Source organism: Electrophorus electricus, unplaced genomic scaffold (genome assembly GCF_041902795.1).
Source record: "Electrophorus electricus isolate QZ-2024a unplaced genomic scaffold, ASM4190279v1 Scaffold95, whole genome shotgun sequence".
Classification (NCBI taxonomy): Eukaryota; Metazoa; Chordata; class Actinopteri; order Gymnotiformes; family Gymnotidae; genus Electrophorus; species Electrophorus electricus.
Window position 1 is genome coordinate 321,387 of NW_027658812.1, and position 8,650 is coordinate 330,036.

Sequence of the window (8,650 nt, forward strand, 5' to 3'; positions counted from 1 at the left end):
TTCGTGATGTAACCAAGAAGAGTGATTCGTGGGCCCAGGTAGGTTTGAAGAGGAGGCCAACAAAGCAGGGCACTCCCTTCCTCCCAAACCACAGACACCAGTATAGGACAACTGAGTAGACAGACTGGCCGTCTGAGTCTCCCCCAGAGAGTTCTGGGATGGGTTACAAATAACCCCCACCCCCCATCAGAGGCTTGACCCGCTAGAACCAGGGAGGATCTGTCAAAACCGCTCTCCACATCAGAAGTTCTGGATCAGCCGGGGCTGGTCGGCAGACGTCCACCTAAGGCCGTGGCCTAACCCCGTGTGGGGGGATAGCGCTCGCACCCGTACACGTGGACACCCGCTCGTCAAATGGCTGGCTCCTCACTTACCGTAGGGGGAATGGTTTGCCTACCCCTGGCGGGTCTGGTACTCCACTCTACCAAACAAGGAAGCAACACACCAATAGACCCCTGCAACACCGGGCAGCTTTGGGCAGTGTCACTACACTCCTCCTTGTTCTTCACGTTCCTTCCGTGGTGATTTTTTTTTTTTTTTCGTGGCCATTGCCGTGCATGGCTTCCCCATCGCTTTGCATGCTCTCCATTGCCTCGTGCTGCTTCACCATTGGTCTCACCTGGAGACCGAAGCCGCTCTCCCAGTAACCCGATGGTACCTGGCCAGAAAACCCCGTGCCCGATTTCATCTAGGACAAGGGCCAAACCACAGACCGTGCCCGTCCAGGGTCAACCCCTGGTCGGACAGGCCTGGTGGGTCGATACCATGGATGTGGCAGGCCGACGAGAATCCACTGGTACATTTACAAACACGCCCACCCTGGTGGCATGGCTGTACGACCCATCGTCGAAGCACGCTGCGGCGGACTGAGCCATTGGATCCAGTTGCCTGGGCGTACACTCAGCCCAACAGACGCACTCGGGTCGGGGAGAGCAAAGCAGACTGTGTGCCTGGATGTGCCCACTTCCATAGGGGAATCGGCATGATGGTTCACTTAACCCGAGGAGGGCTCCCCTCGCGGGATAAGCACCCCCCTCGGGGGATGGGGGGGGGGGGGGGGCATCCAGAGCACACCACTTTCCGGTAGGGGACAGGCGTTTGATCATGTGTCCGAGGGAGAGCTCCCCTTGCCGGCCGAACACCCCTCGGACTCCCCTTGGGCTTCCAGAGAACGCCACTGGATGAATTTAGTGCTTGGACCCCATTGATTCTCTTTGCTCTCCCATATACCCGACGGGACCTATTTGCAAAACCCCGTGCCAACCAGACCTCCAGGAAGGGGGCTGGCGGCTAACCATGCCCAGCAGGGTGCACCCTGGTCGGACACTTTGGGAGGGTCGAGAGCCTGGAAGTGCCACCCGGGGGAGTAATTCTGATTTCCGTTTTAATGCACTCAGGGACAGCCCGAGGACCTCTGTAGTGCACCTGAGGCGGACTGAGCCGTCGGGTCCAGGGGTCTGGAGTTCGGAACCTCCAGGGTTCACCTGGCTGTTCTCTTAGCCCGGCAGGGTGCACCCTGGTCGGACACTTTGGGAGGGTCGAGAGCCTGGATGTGCCACCCCGACGAGTAATGAGTTTTCCCTTCGTATCTCTTCCGGACCAGGTCCGATTCGCACGAAACTCGCTGGGCATGGCCAGGAGCGCCCCCTGCTGCCCACGCCACCGTCCCCGCGCTTCTACTCCCGAGGGCCGAGGAGACAGCGAAGCGTGGGTCGGGTCGCCTGCTTCCAGGGTCTCCCTGGTACTCTCCAGTCTCCCGAGTCCATCGGGTCCGACCTCGTATTTTTAGCCCAGACGGGGAATGAGAAAGGGGCCCCCGACCGCCCGAGGGCGGGCGCTCGCTTCTCAGCCTAGGAACGTCCGATTCCCACGAAACTTTTACGCCAGACGTTCCTGGCAGCGAGCGCGTTCAAAGGTGACCCGCGCTGCTTCTCTCCTCCCAAGGGCCGAAGAGATATTCGTCTTCAAACCCGACCGGCCCTGTGTTTGCCGCCCCGGCGGTTTTAAAAAATCATAGCGTAAAAACGGTGGGTGCGCTTCGCCTGCCGCTTGGACAGCGTTAAACGGCAGCCCCGGCTCTTTCCAAAGGGCCCTCAACCGACTTTCTGCTCCCAAGGAGCCCAGAGATATGAAACCGAAAAATCAAAACCCCGTGCCAACCAGACCTCCAGGAAGGGGGCTGGCGGCTAACCATGCCCGGCAGGGTGCACCCTGGTCGGACGCTTTGGGAGGGTCGAGAGCCTGGATGTGCCACCCCGACGAGTAATGAGTTTTCCCTTCGTATCTCTTCCGGACCAGGTCCGATTCGCACGAAACTCGCTGGGCATGGCCAGGAGCGCCCCCTGCTGCCCACGCCACCGTCCCCGCGCTTCTACTCCCGAGGGCCGAGGAGACAGCGAAGCGTGGGTCGGGTCGCCTGCTTCCAGGGTCTCCCTGGTACTCTCCAGTCTCCCGAGTCCATCGGGTCCGACCTCGTATTTTTAGCCCAGACGGGGAATGAGAAAGGGGCCCCCGACCGCCCGAGGGCGGGCGCTCGCTTCTCAGCCTAGGAACGTCCGATTCCCACGAAACTTTTACGCCAGACGTTCCTGGCAGCGAGCGCGTTCAAAGGTGACCCGCGCTGCTTCTCTCCTCCCAAGGGCCGAAGAGATATTCGTCTTCAAACCCGACCGGCCCTGTGTTTGCCGCCCCGGCGGTTTTAAAAAATCATAGCGTAAAAACGGTGGGTGCGCTTCGCCTGCCGCTTGGACAGCGTTAAACGGCAGCCCCGGCTCTTTCCAAAGGGCCCTCAACCGACTTTCTGCTCCCAAGGAGCCCAGAGATATGAAACCGAAAAATCAAAACCCCGTGCCAACCAGACCTCCAGGAAGGGGGCTGGCGGCTAACCATGCCCGGCAGGGTGCACCCTGGTCGGACGCTTTGGGAGGGTCGAGAGCCTGGATGTGCCACCCCGACGAGTAATGAGTTTTCCCTTCGTATCTCTTCCGGACCAGGTCCGATTCGCACGAAACTCGCTGGGCATGGCCAGGAGCGCCCCCTGCTGCCCACGCCACCGTCCCCGCGCTTCTACTCCCGAGGGCCGAGGAGACAGCGAAGCGTGGGTCGGGTCGCCTGCTTCCAGGGTCTCCCTGGTACTCTCCAGTCTCCCGAGTCCATCGGGTCCGACCTCGTATTTTTAGCCCAGACGGGGAATGAGAAAGGGGCCCCCGACCGCCCGAGGGCGGGCGCTCGCTTCTCAGCCTAGGAACGTCCGATTCCCACGAAACTTTTACGCCAGACGTTCCTGGCAGCGAGCGCGTTCAAAGGTGACCCGCGCTGCTTCTCTCCTCCCAAGGGCCGAAGAGATATTCGTCTTCAAACCCGACCGGCCCTGTGTTTGCCGCCCCGGCGGTTTTAAAAAATCATAGCGTAAAAACGGTGGGTGCGCTTCGCCTGCCGCTTGGACAGCGTTAAACGGCAGCCCCGGCTCTTTCCAAAGGGCCCTCAACCGACTTTCTGCTCCCAAGGAGCCCAGAGATATGAAACCGATAAATCAAAACCCCGTGCCAACCAGACCTCCAGGAAGGGGGCTGGCGGCTAACCATGCCCGGCAGGGTGCACCCTGGTCGGACGCTTTGGGAGGGTCGAGAGCCTGGATGTGCCACCCCGACGAGTAATGAGTTTTCCCTTCGTATCTCTTCCGGACCAGGTCCGATTCGCACGAAACTCGCTGGGCATGGCCAGGAGCGCCCCCTGCTGCCCACGCCACCGTCCCCGCGCTTCTACTCCCGAGGGCCGAGGAGACAGCGAAGCGTGGGTCGGGTCGCCTGCTTCCAGGGTCTCCCTGGTACTCTCCAGTCTCCCGAGTCCATCGGGTCCGACCTCGTATTTTTAGCCCAGACGGGGAATGAGAAAGGGGCCCCCGACCGCCCGAGGGCGGGCGCTCGCTTCTCAGCCTAGGAACGTCCGATTCCCACGAAACTTTTACGCCAGACGTTCCTGGCAGCGAGCGCGTTCAAAGGTGACCCGCGCTGCTTCTCTCCTCCCAAGGGCCGAAGAGATATTCGTCTTCAAACCCGACCGGCCCTGTGTTTGCCGCCCCGGCGGTTTTAAAAAATCATAGCGTAAAAACGGTGGGTGCGCTTCGCCTGCCGCTTGGACAGCGTTAAACGGCAGCCCCGGCTCTTTCCAAAGGGCCCTCAACCGACTTTCTGCTCCCAAGGAGCCCAGAGATATGAAACCGATAAATCAAAACCCCGTGCCAACCAGACCTCCAGGAAGGGGGCTGGCGGCTAACCATGCCCGGCAGGGTGCACCCTGGTCGGACGCTTTGGGAGGGTCGAGAGCCTGGATGTGCCACCCCGACGAGTAATGAGTTTTCCCTTCGTATCTCTTCCGGACCAGGTCCGATTCGCACGAAACTCGCTGGGCATGGCCAGGAGCGCCCCCTGCTGCCCAGGCCTGGCTCTGGGCCTGGGCACACTTCATTCACTTTGTACCTTTAAATCATACTACTACTACTACTACTACCACCAGAATTCCAGGGCCAAGAGGTCACACAGTCATACACAGCAAAGTAGCTCTGGGCCTGGGCACACTTCAAGAAGTTTGTCCCTTTATATAAGCCTAGAAATAGACTTCCAGGCCCAAGAGTTCAAACACATTCATGCCCAGCAAAGTAGCTCTGGGCCTGGGCACACTTCAATCACTTTGTGCCTTTAAATCATACTACTACTACCAGACTTCCAGGCCCAAGAGGTCAAACACAGTCATGCCCAGCAAAGTAGCTCTGGGCCTGGGCACACTTCATTCACTTTGTGCCTTTAAATCATACTACTACTACCACCAGAATTCCAGGGCCAAGAGGTCACACAGTCATACACAGCAAAGTAGCTCTGGGCCTGGGCACACTTCAAGAAGTTTGACCCTTTATATAAGCCTAGAAATAGACTTCCAGAGCCAAGAGGTCAAACACAGTCATGCACAGCAAAGTAGCTCTGGGCCTGGGCACACTTCAAGCACTTTGTGCCTTTAAATCTACTACTACTACTACTACTACTACTACTACTACTACTACCAGACTTCCAGGCCCAAGAGTTCAAACACATTCATGCCCAGCAAAGTAGCTCTGGGCCTGGGCACACTTCATTCACTTTGTGCCTTTAAATCATACTACTACTACCACCAGACTTCCAGGGCCAAGAGGTCAACCACAGTCATGCACAGCAAAGTAGCTCTGGGCCTGGGCACACTTCAAGATGTTTGACCCTTTATATAAGCCTAGAAATAGACTTCCAGGCCCAAGAGTTCAAACACATTCATGCCCAGCAAAGTAGCTCTGGGCCTGGGCACACTTCAATCACTTTGTGCCTTTAAATCATACTACTACTACCACCAGACTTCCAGGCCCAAGAGGTCAAACACAGTCATGCCCAGCAAAGTAGCTCTGGGCCTGGGCACACTTCAATCACTTTGTGCCTTTAAATCATACTACTACTACCACCAGACTTCCAGGCCCTGGAGGTCACACCTTCATGCCTAGCAAGGTTGCTTTACACCTGCGCACACTTCAGACCGTTTCACTCTTTTAATCCTTCAAAGTACCACATTTCCAGACCCAAGAGGTCACAGAATCATGCCCAGCAAAGTAGCTCTGGGCCTGGGCACACTTCAATCACTTTGTGCCTTTAAATCATACTACTACTACCAGACTTCCAGGCCCCAGAGGTCAAACACAGTCATGCCCAGCAAAGTAGCTCTGGGCCTGGGCACACTTCAAGAAGTTTGACTCTTTATATAAGCCTAGAAATAGACTTCCAGAGCCAAGAGGTCAAACACAGTCATGCACAGCAAAGTAGCTCTGGGCCTGGGCACACTTCATTCACTTTGTACCTTTAAATCATACTACTACTACCAGACTTCCAGGCCCAAGAGTTCAAACACATTCATGCCCAGCAAAGTAGCTCTGGGCCTGGGCACACTTCAATCACTTTGTGTCTTTAAATCATACTACTACTACCAGACTTCCAGGCCCCAGAGGTCAAACACAGTCATGCCCAGCAAAGTAGCTCTGGGCCTGGGCACACTTCAAGAAGTTTGACCCTTTATATAAGCCTAGAAATAGACTTTCAGGCCCAAGAGGTCAAACACAGTCATGCCCAGCAAAGTAGCTGTGGGCCTGGGCACACTTCATTCACTTTGTACCTTTAAATCATACTACTACTACTACTACTACTACTACTACTACTACTACTACTACTACCAGACTTCCAGGCCCAAGAGGTCAAACACAGTCATGCCCAGCAAAGTAGCTCTGGGCCTGGGCACACTTCAAGAAGTTTGACCCTTTATATAAGCCTAGAAATAGACTTCCAGGCCCAAGAGTTCAAACACATTCATGCCCAGCAAAGTAGCTCTGGGCCTGGGCACACTTCAATCACTTTGTGCCTTTAAATCATACTACTACTACCAGACTTCCAGGCCCCAGAGGTCAAACACAGTCATGCCCAGCAAAGTAGCTCTGGGCCTGGGCACACTTCAAGAAGTTTGACCCTTTATATAAGCCTAGAAATAGACTTCCAGAGCCAAGAGGTCAAACACAGTCATGCCCAGCAAAGTAGCTCTGGGCCTGGGCACACTTCAATCACTTTGTGCCTTTAAATCATACTACTACTACCACCAGACTTCCAGGCCCAAGAGGTCAAACACAGTCATGCCCAGCAAAGTAGCTCTGGGCCTGGGCACACTTCAATCACTTTGTGCCTTTAAATCATACTACTACTACCACCAGACTTCCAGGCCCTGGAGGTCACACCTTCATGCCTAGCAAGGTTGCTTTACACCTGCGCACACTTCAGACCGTTTCACTCTTTTAATCCTTCAAAGTACCACATTTCCAGACCCAAGAGGTCACAGAATCATGCCCAGCAAAGTAGCTCTGGGCCTGGGCACACTTCAATCACTTTGTGCCTTTAAATCATACTACTACTACCAGACTTCCAGGCCCCAGAGGTCAAACACAGTCATGCCCAGCAAAGTAGCTCTGGGCCTGGGCACACTTCAAGAAGTTTGACCCTTTATATAAGCCTAGAAATAGACTTCCAGAGCCAAGAGGTCAAACACAGTCATGCACAGCAAAGTAGCTCTGGGCCTGGGCACACTTCATTCACTTTGTACCTTTAAATCATACTACTACTACCAGACTTCCAGGCCCAAGAGTTCAAACACATTCATGCCCAGCAAAGTAGCTCTGGGCCTGGGCACACTTCAATCACTTTGTGTCTTTAAATCATACTACTACTACCAGACTTCCAGGCCCCAGAGGTCAAACACAGTCATGCCCAGCAAAGTAGCTCTGGGCCTGGGCACACTTCAAGAAGTTTGACCCTTTATATAAGCCTAGAAATAGACTTTCAGGCCCAAGAGGTCAAACACAGTCATGCCCAGCAAAGTAGCTGTGGGCCTGGGCACACTTCATTCACTTTGTACCTTTAAATCATACTACTACTACTACTACTACTACTACTACTACTACTACTACTACTACTACCAGACTTCCAGGCCCAAGAGGTCAAACACAGTCATGCCCAGCAAAGTAGCTCTGGGCCTGGGCACACTTCAAGAAGTTTGACCCTTTATATAAGCCTAGAAATAGACTTCCAGGCCCAAGAGTTCAAACACATTCATGCCCAGCAAAGTAGCTCTGGGCCTGGGCACACTTCAATCACTTTGTGCCTTTAAATCATACTACTACTACCAGACTTCCAGGCCCCAGAGGTCAAACACAGTCATGCCCAGCAAAGTAGCTCTGGGCCTGGGCACACTTCAAGAAGTTTGACCCTTTATATAAGCCTAGAAATAGACTTCCAGAGCCAAGAGGTCAAACACAGTCATGCCCAGCAAAGTAGCTCTGGGCCTGGGCACACTTCAATCACTTTGTGCCTTTAAATCATACTACTACTACCACCAGACTTCCAGGCCCAAGAGGTCAAACACAGTCATGCCCAGCAAAGTAGCTCTGGGCCTGGGCACACTTCAATCACTTTGTGCCTTTAAATCATACTACTACTACCACCAGACTTCCAGGCCCTGGAGGTCACACCTTCATGCCTAGCAAGGTTGCTTTACACCTGCGCACACTTCAGACCGTTTCACTCTTTTAATCCTTCAAAGTACCACATTTCCAGACCCAAGAGGTCACAGAATCATGCCCAGCAAAGTAGCTCTGGGCCTGGGCACACTTCAATCACTTTGTGCCTTTAAATCATACTACTACTACCAGACTTCCAGGCCCCAGAGGTCAAACACAGTCATGCCCAGCAAAGTAGCTCTGGGCCTGGGCACACTTCAAGAAGTTTGACCCTTTATATAAGCCTAGAAATAGACTTCCAGAGCCAAGAGGTCAAACACAGTCATGCACAGCAAAGTAGCTCTGGGCCTGGGCACACTTCATTCACTTTGTACCTTTAAATCATACTACTACTACCAGACTTCCAGGCCCAAGAGTTCAAACACATTCATGCCCAGCAAAGTAGCTCTGGGCCTGGGCACACTTCAATCACTTTGTGTCTTTAAATCATACTACTACTACCAGACTTCCAGGCCCCAGAGGTCAAACACAGTCATGCCCAGCAAAGTAGCTCTGGGCCTGGGCACACTTCAAGAAGTTTGA